This window comes from Trichosurus vulpecula, chromosome 4 (assembly GCF_011100635.1).
Source record: "Trichosurus vulpecula isolate mTriVul1 chromosome 4, mTriVul1.pri, whole genome shotgun sequence".
Lineage (NCBI taxonomy): Eukaryota > Metazoa > Chordata > Mammalia > Diprotodontia > Phalangeridae > Trichosurus > Trichosurus vulpecula.
In genome coordinates this window covers 157,527,579-157,542,811 of record NC_050576.1, presented here as the reverse complement: position 1 = coordinate 157,542,811, position 15,233 = coordinate 157,527,579, and the positions used below count along the sequence as shown (strand labels likewise).

The 15,233-nt window shown below is 37.9% G+C and overlaps 1 pseudogene; it reads left to right on the top strand.

Moving 5' to 3' along the window:
- The first annotated feature begins 13,795 nt into the window (after positions 1–13,795).
- LOC118846874 lies at positions 13,796–15,233 on the top strand (annotated as a pseudogene).

The following is a 15,233-nucleotide window of genomic DNA, read 5'->3' as shown; positions in this document are numbered from 1 at the left end:
ATCAGTGAAACAAGGGAGCAGAGTGGCCCAGAAACCAAGTGGATAGGACTAGATGGTGGAGACAGAAGGAGCAACAGCTTCAGGAGCTGTCAAGCTGGAGATGGTAAGCGGACCTGTCAACTGTTCAGAAAGAAATCACAGAGTCCCCTTGAGCTAGCAGTGGACACAGGACTAGATTCTGTTTCACAACACCATTGCCTATACTCATTTCTAGATCATAATTCAAGGGCAGAGAGGATAATATTAAGTCAAGAGAGAGTGGAAGCCTGTATCAGGAGGGCAGAGTTTATAATCTCAAAGAGGATCATAAACATGTCTGAAAGGTTCGGAATCGCCGGATAGAAGAAACTCTCAAAGTAGAAGGCAGAAGAATCAAAACATTTATTTAGGCTCCACAGTAACCAACCCATGAACCAGAAGCCCCATTTTGATATGTTGGTCATAATCTTCCAGGCCCAATAAGTACGCCTTGAAAGAGTAACCAGGAGGCTACAGAGAAACATGATTGCGTAAAGCAAAATCATGTTTCCCCCTTTTATGGTAATAAGATTACCCACTGGACTGAAGTCTTTGTTCAGCTTCCTCCCGTAGATCAGCTCTGCTACTGGCAGCTCCTGCCTCAGCTGTGTCTGTGTCTGTAACTGAAACTGACGTAACTCACGATGTAACTGCCGCTGTAACTGACGAGGTAACTGTCGTAACTGTCGCTGGCTCCAACCGGAAAAGGAAAGAGGAGAGAGAATCTTCAAGCTGTCCTCTCCCCTTTTATAGGGTTTTTGACATCATCAAGCTCCGCCCAAATGACCAGGGCCGATTGGTTCCTGAGTTGGCCCCTCCCCCTAGCATAGCCGTTAACACCTCCCCTCAGCCAGCCCCATGACTCCTCACACAGGAAGCTGTCTGCTTCCCGGCATGCTCCCCGGGAGAGCAAGCCACAGTGTCCAGAGGCTCAATGAGGCAAGCTGAGCCATTCAAAGAAAACAAAAGCCATTATGGCTACAAAGCCCTAAAGGGAAGTATCATTTTCAGCCCCCAAACAACATGGAAGAATATTGTTTCTGGTCCCAAGAGAGGAGAAACCTTGAGGGAAGTATCAATTACAATTCCAAAGAATTACGGGCCTAACCTCAGTAAGGACCATATTGCTGACCAAGACAGCAGTTGACCACACCTCTCCTTGAATCATAACACCTTGGAAGTAGCAAAAACTTCCAAACCCCCAGAACTAACCCTGAAAACAGCAAAGAAATAAAGGCTGAAGCTTAAGACAGAGCACTTCCTTCTCACACAAGGAAGAGTCCAACATTAACATAAGATTCAAAAATCAAGAAATAGCTTGGGGAAATAAGTAAAGAACAACAACAAGCAGAAGTGGATCATAAAAAGCTACTGTGACTGATAGGGAAAATCAAGGCACAAACTCAAAAGAAGACATTGAAGTAAAACATTTATAAGCAAAGCCTCAAAGGAAAAATAACAAATTGTACATAAGCCCAACAAGAATTCCTGGAAGAGCTGAAAAATTTTTTCTAAATCAAATAAGAGTACTAGAGGAAAAATTATGTAAGCAATTAGAACAAAGGAAGAAAATTATGAAAAACAACTAACAGCTTGGTAAAAGGAAAAAAAAAATAACACCTTAAAAAACAGAATGGCCAAATGGAAAAAGTGGTACAAAAATTCAATGATGAAATAACTCCTTAAAAAGCAGAATTGTTCAAATGGAAAAGGAAGAACAAAAGCTTGATGAAGAAAATATTTCCTTACAAATTAGAATAAGGCAAGTGGAAACTAATGACTCTGTGAGATGTTAAGAAACAATAAAACAAAACCAAAATAACAAAAAAGAAGAAAGTGTGAAATATCTCATTGGAAAAACAATTGATCTGAAAAATAGATTGAGGAAAGATAGTTTAAGAATTATCAGATTACCTGAAAGCCATGATCAAAGAAAGAGCCTAGACATCAGATTTCAATAAATTATCAAGGGAAACTGCCCTGGAATCCTAGAACCATGAAGTGGAAAATGGTAGTGATAGCAGCAGCAATGCTTGAATCTCACATCGGAATTGGTTTTAAAAGGGGAAGTACACACACACACACACACACACACACACACACACATGCAATTGGCAATAGAAATTTTACCCAACACAGTAGTAGGACAGCAAAGGGATAAAAGAAAGAGGGACTGTTAAAAGATAGTTCAGATAAAAGAAGGCAGTGGTAAGAAGAAAAACAGTCCTTAGAGGAGGGACAAGATTAAAAGAACCAGAGGGTAAAATAGAAAGGGAAAGAGTCCACCAACCATTACCTGAAAGAGGCCCCCAAATGAAAACTACCAGGAATAATATAAGATAGAGAAAATAAAATAGAATGGAGGGAAATACACAGTAATAGTAACTGTGAATGTGAATGGGATGAACTCACCCATAAAACAGAAGTGGATAGCAGAATGGTTTAGAAAGCAGAATACAACAATATATTGTTTATGAGAAACATATTTGAAGCAGAGAGACACAGAGTTGAAATAATGGGGTGGAGTAGAATATATTATGCTACAGCTGAAGTAAAAAAGGCAGGTGTAGCAATCATGATGTCAGATAAAGCAAAAATACAACTAATACAATTTATCCCTTTAGGAATAAGCAGGGAAACTACATCTTGCTAAAAGAAGCCATAGAGAATGAAGTACTATCAATATTAAATATATGACGTACCATTAAAGGGAAGTTAAATTAATAATTGGCAGAAATAGAGAGTAAAACTATACTAGTGAGAGAACTGAACTTTCCCTTCTCAGTGACAGATAAATCTAATTATAAAGTAAATAAGAAGTTGAGGAGATAAATAGAATCTTACAAAATTTAGATATGATAGCAGTCTGGAGAAAATTGAATGGAAATGAAAAAGAGTATGGCACCTTCACAAAAACTGACCATGTATTAGGGTATAAAAACTGCACAACCAAATGCAGAAAAATAGAAAGATTAAATGCACTTTCTTTAGACCACTGTGCAATAAAAATGACATTCACTAAAGGGCCATGAAAGCATAGATAAAAAAAGCTAATTGGAAACTAAATAATTTAATCCTAAAAGCCAAAGAGCAAATTATAAAAAACATTTCATTAAAGAGAATGACAACAATAAGAAAATATTCCAAAATGTATGGGATGAAACAAAGGCAGGACTTAGGGGAAAATTTATATCTCTAAATGCACACATCAGCTGAAGAAGGAAAAATCAGGACAAAGAATTGGGCATGGAAAAAAAAACAGAAAAAAAAGCAATTAAAAATCTGCAATTAAACACCAAAATTGAAATCCTGAATATTAAAAGAGAGATTGATAAAAGTGAAAGTTTAAAAAATTGAACTAGTAGATAAAACTAGGTGTTGGTTTTAAGAAAAAACAAATTTAACCCCCCAGTTAAGTTGACTAAAAAAAAGAAAAAAAAACAAATTACCAGTATCAAATATGGAAAGGGTGAATATACCACTAATGAAAATGAAAGGAGTGATTTTGCCTAATTATATACCAGTAAAACTAACAATCTAAGTGAAATGGACACACACACACACACACACACACACACACACACACGCTACCCAATTTAACAGAAGGGGAAATAGAATACTTAAATAAGTCTATCTTAGAAAAAGAAATTCAATAAACCATCAATGAGTTACCTAAGAAAAATATCCTCAGGATCACATGGATTCACAAGTGAATTCTACCAAACATTTAAGGAATCCCAATACTCTATAAACTATTTGAAAAAATAAGTAAAGAAGGAGTCCTACTAAATTCCTTATATAACCCAAGTATGTTTTTGATACCCAAACCAGAGAGCAAAAAGAAAGAAAGAAAACTATAGACCAGTTTCCTTAAACCATTTGAATGCAAAAATTTGATATAAAATACTGACAAGGAGATTACAGCAATATATCACAAAGACCTTACACTATGACCAGGTGGGATTTATACCAAGAATGCAGGGCTGGTTTAATATTAGGAAAGCTGTTAGCATAATTGACCATACCAATAAGAAAAAACAACAAAGGAATATGATTATATTAATAGATGCAGAAATAGCCTTTAAAAAATAAAACACCCATTCTTATTAAAAAATACTAGAAAGCATAGGAATCAATGGAGCCTTTCTTAAATTATAGGTAATATCTATCCAAAACTAAGAGCAAGCATTATTTGTAATGATGATAAACTTGAAGTTTTCTCAATGCAATCAAGAGTGAAGCAAGAATGCCCATTAGCACCACTATTATTCAGTATTGTACTAGAAATGCTAGCTATAGTAATAAGACAAGAAAAAGTAATTGAAGCAATAAAAATAAGCAATGGAGAAACAAAACTGTTACTCGGCAGATTATATGATGGTATATTTAGAGCACTCTAGAAATCAACTAAAAAACTAGTTGAAACAATTAGCAACTTCAGCCAAGTCGTTGTAAAAAATAAACCTACATAAATCATCAGGATTTCTATATACTACCAACAAAACATAGCAGGAAAAGACAGAAAGAGAAATTCCATTTAAAATAACTGCAGGCAATACAAAATTTTGGGGAGTCTACCTGCCAAGACAAATCCAGAATTATCTGAACACAATTACAAAACATTTTTCACTCAAAGACAGATCTAAACAACTGAAGAAACATTAATTGCCCATGGGTAGGCTGAGCCAATATTACCTGACTTAATTTCCTTGTTCAGTGCCATATCAATTAAAATTCCAAAGAAAATGGAGTTAGAAAAATAATAACAAAATTCATCCGGAAGAACAAATGGTCAAGAATATCAAGGGAATCAATAAAAAAGTGAAAGAAGGCAGCCTAGCAGTACCAGATGTCAAACTATACTACAAATCAACAATCACAAAAACAATCTTGCACCAACTAAGAAATAGAGTGGTGGATCAGTACAATAGTTTAGGTACACAATAGATAGCAGTAAATGAACATTGTGGTCTAGTATTTGATAAAACTAAAGTTCCAAGTTTGGGGAGCATGAACTCACTACTTGACAAAAAATTTCTGGGAAAATTAGAAAGTTGTTTGGCAGAAACAAGGCATAGACCAACATCTTACATTGTATATCAAGATAAGGTCAAAATGGGTAGATGATTTTGACATAAAGGGTGATATCATGAGCAAATTAAGGGAACATGAAAAAATATAATTATTAAATCTCTTGATAAGGAAAAAATTTTATGAACAAACAACAGATAAAGAAGATCACAGAAAATAAATTGGTTCGTTTTTGTTACATTAGGTTAAAAAGTTTTTGCACAAACCAATGATGTGAAGCTTAGAAAGATAATTGGAAAGTAGGGAAAAATTATAGCAAGTTTTTAAAATAAAGTCTTAATTTCTCAAATTTATGGGGAACTCAGCCAAATTTATAAAAACACAAGTTATTCCCCAATTGGTAGATGATCTAATCATATGAACAGGCAGTTTTCAGAAGAAGAAATCAAAGCTATTTGTAGTCATATGAAAAAAATGTTCTAAATGACCATTGATTAGATAAACGCTATCTGTCTGTAGAGAAAGAACTGATGTCATCTGAATATATATTGAAGCATACTATTTTTCACTTTCATTCATTGTTTCTTTATTTTATTTTTGTTTGAATGTTCTTGCACAAAACACCTAATATGAAAATGTTTGACAAGATTACATGTGCATAATCTGTATCAGAATACTTACAGTCTCAGGGAGGGATAGAATTGGAACTCAAGACATAAAAAAGAATATTAAAAATTGTTTTTACATGTAATTGGGGAAAATGAAATATTATTTCAAACTTTTAAAATGTTAATAAAATATTGCATTGAACTAAAGACAGAATTATAGAATGAAAACACTAGAGATTTTCTATCAGGTTGACCCCAATCGATTGATCATTATTTTGGAGATTAGCAATTACATTTGCATCCCCCAGGTGCACTATGACATCTAGCTCACACCTTCTTATCCTGTCCAGAAAGATTTCATAGGAAAGTTTTACAGGTCTCTGTGTGTTTTACTATAGCCTCAAACTTTACATGTTCAAAAGAAAGATTTCTATTCAGATCTGGGTTAGAAGAGATAATGTTTGGTAGGGATTAGCATTTGTTGACGGTGATTTGTCAGTGATAAAAATGATCAAAATGGAAGTCCAGAGTTCCTAAGGATTATGAAGAAGTTGGAGGAAGTCTACCATTTTCCGACTGGGTTGGTGGTTTAATCATATATATCACATATAGTTATATACCAGACAATATCATGATGGTCCTAGGGTTATCAAAAGTTCCAGTTGACCAAGTATAGGGTATGACACGCCTAGTTATCCACTTGTCATCACATAGTTGAAGTATATCCAGATACCTGGGATAAATATAAGAGGTCTCGAATGTATGGTATAGAAGACCATCTGAAACTAATTCTTTTTTTTCTTTTTTATTTATTTAAAATATTTAGTTTTCAGCATTGATTTTCACAAGAGTTTGAATTACAAATTTTCTCCCCATTTCTACCCTCCCCCACACTCCAAGATGGCATATATTCTGGTTGCCCTGTTCCCCTGTCAGCCCTCCCTTCTGTCACCCCACTCCCCTCCCATCCCCTTTTCCCTTACTTTCTTGTAGGGCAAGATAAATTTCTATGCCCCATTGCCTGTGTATCTTATTTTCTAGTTCCATGCAAAAACTTTTTTTTTGTTTTTGAACATCTGTTTTTAAAACTTTGAGTTCCAAATTCTCTCCCCTCTTCCCTACCCACCCACCATCCCTAAGAAGTCAAGCAATTCAACATAGGCCACATGTGTATCATTATGTATAACCCTTCCACAATACTCATGTTGTGAAAGACTAACTATATTTTGCTCCTTCCCAACCCATCCCCCTTTATTGAATTCTCTCCCTTGACCCTGTCCCCTTTCGAAAGTGTTTGTTTTTGATTACGTCCACCCCCATCTGTCCTCCCCTCCATCATCTCCCTTTTTTTTTAATCTTCTTCCCTCTTCTTTCCTGTGGGGTAAGATACCCAATTGAGTATGTATGGTATTCCCTCCTCAGGCCAAATCTGATGAGAGCAAGATTCACTCATTCCCCCCTCAACTGCTCTCTCCCCTCCTCCCACAGAACTGCTTCCTCTTGCCACCTTTATGCAAGATAATCTACCCTATTCTATCTCTCCCTATCTCCCTCTCTCAGTATGTTGCTCTCTCATCCCTTAATTTCATTTTATTTCTTTTAGATATCTTCCTTTCTTCTTCAACTCACCCTGTGCCCTCTCTCTCTCTCTCTCTCTCTCTCTCTCTCTCTCTCTCTCTATATATATATATATATATATATATATATATATATATATATATACACTTACATATACATACATACACATTCACATATATATATATATATATACATAAGCATATATATATATGCATATTCCCTTCAGCTACCCTAATACTGAGATCTCATGAATCATACATGTCATCTTTCCATATAGGAATGTAAACAAAACAGTTCAACTTTAGTAAGTCCCTTGCAATTTCTTTTTCTTGTTCTTTTTCTTGATTACCTTTTCATGCTTCTCTTGATTCTTGTGTTTGAAAGTCAAATTTTCTATTCAGCTCTCGTCTTTTCACTGAGAAAGCTTGAAAGTCCTCTATTTTATTGAAAGTCCTCTATTTTATTGAAAATCCATATTTTGCCTTGGAGCATGATATTCAGTTTTGCTGGGTAGGTGATTCTTGGTTTTAATCCTAGCTCAATTGACCTCCGGAATATCGTATTCCAAGCCCTTCGATCTCTTAATGTAGAAGCTGCCAGATCTTGGGTTATTCTGATTGGGTTTCCACAATACTCAAATTGTTTCTTTCTGGCTGCTTGCAGTATTTTCTCCTTGATCTGGGAGCTCTGGAATTTGGCCACAATATTCCTAGGAGATTTCTTTTTGGGATCTATTTGAGGAGGTGATCGATGGATTCTTTAAATTTCTATTTTTCCCTGTGGCTCTAGAATATCAGGGCAGTCCTCCTTGATAATTTCTTGCAAGATGATATCTAGGCTTTTTTTTTGATCATGGCTTTCAGGAAGTCCAATAATTTTTAAATTATCTCTCCTGGATCTATTTTCCAGGTCAGTGGTTTTTCCAATGAGATATTTCACATTGTCTTCCATTTTTTCATTCCTTTGGTTCTGTTTTAGAATATCTTGATTTCTCATAAAGTCACTAGCTGCCACTGGCTCCAATCTCATTTTTAAGTTGGTATTTTCTTCACTGGTCTTTTGGACCTCCTTTTCCATTTGGCTAATTCTGCCTTTCAAGGCATTCTTCTCCTCATTGGCTTTTTGGAGCACTTTTGCCATTTGAGTTAGTCTATTTTTTAAGGTGTTGTTTCTTCAGTGTATTTTTCAGTATTTTTTTGTGTCTCCTTTAGCAAGTCATTGACTTGTTTTTCATGGTTTTCTTGCATCCGTCTCATTTCTCTTCCCAATTTTTCCTCTACTTCTCTAACTTGCTTTTCCAAATCCTTTTTGAGCTCTTCCATAGCCTGGGACCAGTTCATGTTTTTCTTGGAGGCTTTTGGTGTAGGCTTTTTGACTTTATTAACTTCTTCTGTCTGTATGTTTTGGTCTTCTTTGTCACCAAAGAAAGAATCCAAAGTCTGAGACTGAATCTGGGCAAATTTTTGCTGCCTGGCCATATTCCCAGACAACTAACTTGACCCTTGAGTTTTTCAGTGGGGCATGACTGCTTGTAAAGTTTAGAGAACTATGTTCCATGCCTGGGGGGATGTGCCAGCTCTGCCACACCAGCACTCCTCCTTCCCCAGGAACCCCCAACCCAGACTGGACTTAGATCTTCAACAGGCTCTTCACTTAATTCCTCCCACCAGGTGGGCCTGGGGCCGGAAGCAACTGCAGCTATACTTCTGTAGCTGCCCCATCTCCGAGGCCCCGGGGGCGGTCGCCGAACTGCGAACTCCTTCCACTCCCGCAGCTTTTCCCACTAACTTTCTCTGCTGTCTTTGGTGTTTGTGGGTTGAGAAGTCTGGTAACTGCTGCAGCTCACTGATTCAGGGCTCTAGGGCATGCTCCCCCCCCCCCCTCCCCCGGCTCCTGGTCTGGTTGGTCCGGGCTGCTCACACTGGGCTCTGCTCCGCTCTGCTCCCAGCTCAGTGTGGGATAGACCTCACCCAGACACCATCCAGGCTGTCCTGGGCTGGAGCGCTGCTTCCCTCTGCTGTTTTGTGGGTTCTGCAGTTCTAGAATTGGTTCGTAGCCATTTTTTATAGGTTTTTGGAGGGACTCGGCGGGGAGCTCACACTATTCCCTGCTTACCAGCCACCATCTTGGCTCAGCCCCCCAGAAACTAATTCTTTCCTGGAGACAAAGGCCAAGTTTACCAGTGGGGTGATTAGCTAATAAGATTTAAGAGTTGGAGGTGATCATAGCCTCCTCACAAAGGGGAAGTAAAAAGGTAAGATTTTCAATGTACAATATGAATCAAAAATAGGACAGGCAGTTTTGTTGTGCCCACAAAAGAAATATTGAACAAAGAAGACTTACAGTGAGAATCTGGTGCCTTGTTAATGATAGGGACTTCTGATTACATCTTGTAGTGGCTAATTCACTGCACATACAGCAGGGTTACTAGTTTGCTACACATACAAAGACAAAGGCAGGTCAGATACGGTACAAGCAGTCTGTTCCATTTGCCATGTTGTCTCTTTTGATCCCCAGGCTGTTGCTGACCTTGAACCATTAAGTTCAAGTTTCTAGTGTTTAAAATTATTTTTTAAGGCAGTAATTTGGGCTTTATTTTTATAAAAGACCCACAGGCTAGCCTACCAAGACCTTGAGCTCACTATTTGAGGGAAACTAAGTTTGGGAAATAGACACAACTATAATATCTGGGGATGAGAACTTCTAGTAGTCAAGGCAATCTTTGAAGAATAGCAACACACCTTCAAAATGGCACAAGACTGAATGACCATTCACATTTACTATCAAAACTGGCTACAGTTAGGCAGAATCTGGTGGGACAGGTGTTTTTCTTTAGTTAGTTTCAATTTAAACTTGATACTTTCCTGGAAGCTAGAACCAATGAACATTGCTAATGAACATTACAAACGGAGGAATGATACATATAAGTCCTCTGACAGGTCAAGAATTCTGTGGTTGCCAAATCTCAGCATGACTTATTGAAGTTATCCAGCAATTTCAATGGGTATGTATAGTGGTGTGTATAGTCAAACTGAGGAAACATAGTATAGTAGAAAGAGAACTGGATTTTGAATCTGAAGACGTTTATTTATTTTATTTATTATCCTTGTTACCTAAGCAAATTAAGTCCCAGAGAGGTTGAGGGGAAGGGGATTTCTGTGTGTGTGTGTGTGTGTGTGTTTGTGTGTGAGTGTGTGTACCTAGTTTGTTGCACTGTATCTGGCATATAGTAAGCCATTGTCAGTCAACAGGAATTAAGTGTATACTATGAATGCTATGTTTAGCACTGGGGACAGGAAAGAAGCAGGGTAACTAACAGGATAACTTGCAGAGACTCTCTGAAGTCAATCTTTTTTTCTGAAAAAAAAATCAGACAGAGCTATGCATAGTTAAATGTGCTATGAGGAATTTGGTGGCAACCCTCCTCTTTAGCTCTTGTGCCAAACGAGCAGTAGTTGGCTAGTAGAATACTACAGAGTTCTTTAGTAAATCTGTCAAATGGACTTACAGGGCCCGGTAATTTTTGATGAACCTCTTCAGAAGCCTCAGAAATCATTGCAGGCTGTTTATCACATTGGGAGCCTCACCTCAACCCTAATAGGACTATTTCTACTTTCAAGGAATCTAATCTGACTTTCTGCAAACCCAAGAGAAATTCAATTTCCTCTCTGATGAACTGATATTTTTCTAATCAAGTAAAAGCAATATTCCCAAAGATGGGTCAGAACTGCATGTACTGAGTATAGTTTTTTGATACTTTTGAGTAGATTCAGGGCAAGTAGGACAATTTGACTAGAACACAGAGTATATGAAAATAGTAATGTATAATAGCCTATAAAATTAAAGGGCAAAAGTCCTTTAAATACCAAGCAGATTGCCTGACCTTAGCAGTAATAGGAAGACACTGGAATTTATCATCTACAGTAGTGATATGGTCAGACCTGTGTTTTAATAATATCACTTTGGCAGGTGTGTGGAAGATGAAGAGGAAAGGAGAAAGACGGGAAGCAGAAAGATAAATTAAGAGATTGTTGAACAGTTTAAGTGAGAAGTGGTGAGAAGCTGAATGAGGATAGAGACTATAAGAATATACAAAAGGGATGGATGTAAGAGATGTTGTGGAGGTAGGATCAACAAGACTGGGCAACTGATTAGAAATGGGGAGATGAAAAAGAATGAAGACTTGAAGATGACTCTTAGATTGGGAACCTGGCTGACTGAAAGGATGGTAGAAGGCCCAACAGAAATAAGAAATTTTAGAGGAAGGGTAAAAATTTTGGGGGGGGAAATTAGTCATATTTGAGACATGCCTTCCCCCCCAAAATGGAGTAGATTACATGTTCCATAGAGATGTAGTTTAGAGAAAAGAGTGGCCCACTTCAATAATCTTGGGGCTCACCAATGAGGAAAATTGGGTGCTATTCTCTTTTAAGGGAACAAAATCCCTCTCATTAAAGACCAGGTTCACCCATGTCCAACTATATGCCTGGACCCAATGTGGACAATCTCTTTATGTAAAAAAGGAGCAGTATAGTATCCCATCCCCTGTAGGGCTAGAAGCAACTCTTCAATATTAGATTTATGTGGGTAGTTGTCTATCCTGATTAAACGTAAGCTCCTCAAGGGTAAGGACTATTGCATTTTGGTTTTCGTATAACTAGTTTGTAGCATGGCGTCTGGCATATAGTAAGCCAATAAGTCAGTCAATAAGAATTAATTATTATGTGATGGTATTCCTGGTAAGGTATGAGTATCCAAATAATAGCAGTGACTAGACAGCAGAGGTAAATGACCATATGATCCCTCTTTTGATATTGATTTGATATAAGACATCACACAGGATTTAGGGCTCAGGCCCTGAGAATAAACAGTTTTGACTTCCAGGGATGGGAGTGTCTGGAATCAGATTAATTATGCAATCATGTGGAGGGTGGAGAGTCAGAATATCAGTTTCAGTAGATCTACAGGTTCTAAGAACAGCTAGATGGTTCAGTGGATAGAGTTCTGGGCCTAAAGTCAGGAAGATCTGAGTTCAAATGTAACCTAGGACACTTAGTAACTGTGTAAGCCTGAGCAAGTCACTTAATCTCTGTTTGCCTTAATTCACTGGAGAAGAAAATGGCAAACCACTCCAGTATCTTTGCCAAAAAAAACCCCATGGATAGTATAATCCATGGGGGTCACAAAGAGTGGGACATGCCTGAAAGACTTAGCAACAACAGGTTGTTGTTGCTAAAATAGCTCCATTTGTCCTTTTCTCAGTCTTTCAGCCTTGCCTAATGCTTCCTGTGACAGAGGATCCATTGTTGATACTCATTTGCATATGTGATATGCCAATGTTCTTGGCAAAATGTCAGATTAAGACTTGTTTTTGTTTTTTTGCTACATTTTAACCCTTGAAAACAGCTCTAATTTCTAGAACACTCTCTAAGGTTTACTACACATCTTTTTAACCACAGTATTTTGTAGTTAGTAGGGCAAATAACATCATTTGTGTTACAAATGAGAGAATAGATGCCCAAAAAACTTAAATGATCAGGTAATAAGAATCAGAGCTGGGATATAAACCCACATCTCTTGACTCCATATCCAGTACTCTTTCTTTTTAATTCTGCTGTCCTTCTTTACTGCTTTTCAGAAGTAAGCTGTCTGTGATTGTGGAAGAGCCCTCATGGACTCTGCTTCATTAGACTCTCTCCTAAAGCCAGAGATCTGCTCCAGTTGACCAACTTCCATACTTCCCAAATTTTATTTCCTTTCCAAGGTAGAATGGAGAAAAGGATATTAAAAGTGATGCTTCTGAGGTCACCCTTCTTATTTAGCTCTTTATTAATGTTATGAGAGCATTAGTCCCTAATGGGGGACTCATCGTTTAATAAGAGAGATGAGAAAGCTATGATTACATACACACATTAAGATACCATCTGGATAAACCTAAAAATACAGAGAGAATCCACTACAGCCTATCTCAGCAAGATATCATAGGACCACAGATTTAAAACTGAAAGAAGCCCAGAGGTTTTTTAACCCAATGCCTTCATTTTACAGATGATGAAATTAGGACCAGAGAGCTAGGGTGATTTGCCCAACATCCCGTGGGTAGTAAATGTCAAGGGCGGGATTTGAACATAGACCATTTTGATGCCAGAGCAGTGGTTCTTTCCACAGCACCATATTACCTCACTGCATAAATACTTCATATAGTCTGGAGAAATGGAATTATGAGTAGGATTAGTCTGAAGTCCTCTTTTAAAGGAGGAGTGGGCCATGAGTTGGTGGAAAGATTGCCAGTGATCTGAGGGTGGGGAGTGAACTAAATGGTACATTGCTCCATGGAAGGAATGGATGAAAATTAGGGTAGAGTCGAGTAGAGTAGAGAATGATGGATAGTTTTATGTGACTCAAGCAGAGAGTAGAGTCTGGATTGTAATGAGAGATGAGGGCAGCTTGTTAAGCATGTATATAATTGTGAGCAACTCACACTACCTTTCTGAACCTTAGTTTTCTCATTTGAAAAAGCATTGAAATAGTTAATTTCTAATGTTGTTTTTAGCTCTAGAATGATATCATCTGAAATTGAAAGAAAAAAGACAACAGCAGAAGCAAAAGCTATAGACTTGCAAAAAGGGCCATGGAAAAACCCAAGTTATGTTTGCATCTATGGCCGTGATGAGGAAAAGGTGGAACCAAAAACAATTTTGACAAACTTTACTATTTACTTTCTCATCCTTACATTTTCTAGACAAAAACACCCTACAGGTATTATCCTTTCTTCACAGGATGCATTTCCCAATGCACCTCCCTTTTCCCGGGACTACAATTCCAAATAAGGTTCACTTAGAGTTCTAATCACCATCATTCCCCAGCACAATTTTATAAACTTCATATAACCATAAATTTTTTCCTGGTTATGTTAAGTTGAGTTTTTGGTATGTGCATTTTATTTCCCCAATTATACAAGGAGCAACTTGGGATTCTCTCTATTTCCCTTAGTACAAAGTTCTCTGCATAGTGTGTGTTCTTTTTATTACATGACCAACTGACTAAATCAATATTTCTTATTTTTCAGACCCAGTGAAGAGAGAAAACTATTCAGAGGTGACTGAGTTTGTTTTCGAAGGGTTCCCCACATAAAAGGCTTTCTAAATTACACTTTTTCTGATATTCCTTGCTCTGTACATCTTAACCCTTGCAGGCAATGCCATTATTGTGACCATCATCAGCATGGACCGTCACCTCCACACTCCAGTGTACTTCTTCCTAAGTATGCTGTCCATTTCTGTGACCTTGTACACATTGGTAATTGTCCCACTAATGCTGGCCAGCCTCAATGGTCTGCACCAGCCCATCTCTTTAGCAGGGTGTGCTACTCAGATGTTTTTCTTTATCACCTTAGCTATCAACAACTGTTTCCTGCTCACTGCAATGGGATATGATGGCCATTTGCAACCCCCTGAGGTACGCGGTAATCATGGACAAGAAGACATGTACTAAACTAATATGCGGTTCATGTGGCATTGATCTGACTGTTGCAACAGTTCAGATTGTGTCTGTATTCAGGCAGCCCTTCTGTGAAGCAAAAGTACCCCATTATTCCTGTGATATCCTCCCAGTAATGAAACTTTCCTGTGTTGACACCTCTATCCATGATATCATCAATTTTATCATTAGTTCACTAGGGATTGTGGTGCCCATGGGTTTGGTCTTCTTCTCCTATGTCCTCATCATCTCCACCATCGAAAGATTGCATCTGCTGAGGGGCGGCAGAAGGCCTTTGCTACATGTGCTTCCCATATCACTGTGGTCATTATCCGTTATGGATGTGCTTCTATTGCCTACCTTAAGCCCAAGTCAGAAAACACCAGGGACCAGGATCAACTGATCTCAGTGACTTATACAGTTTTCACTCCACTGCTGAACCCTGTTGTATACACTCTGAGGAATAAGGAGGTCAAAGATGCCCTGCGCTGGGCTGTGGGAAGGAAATCCCTATCCTAG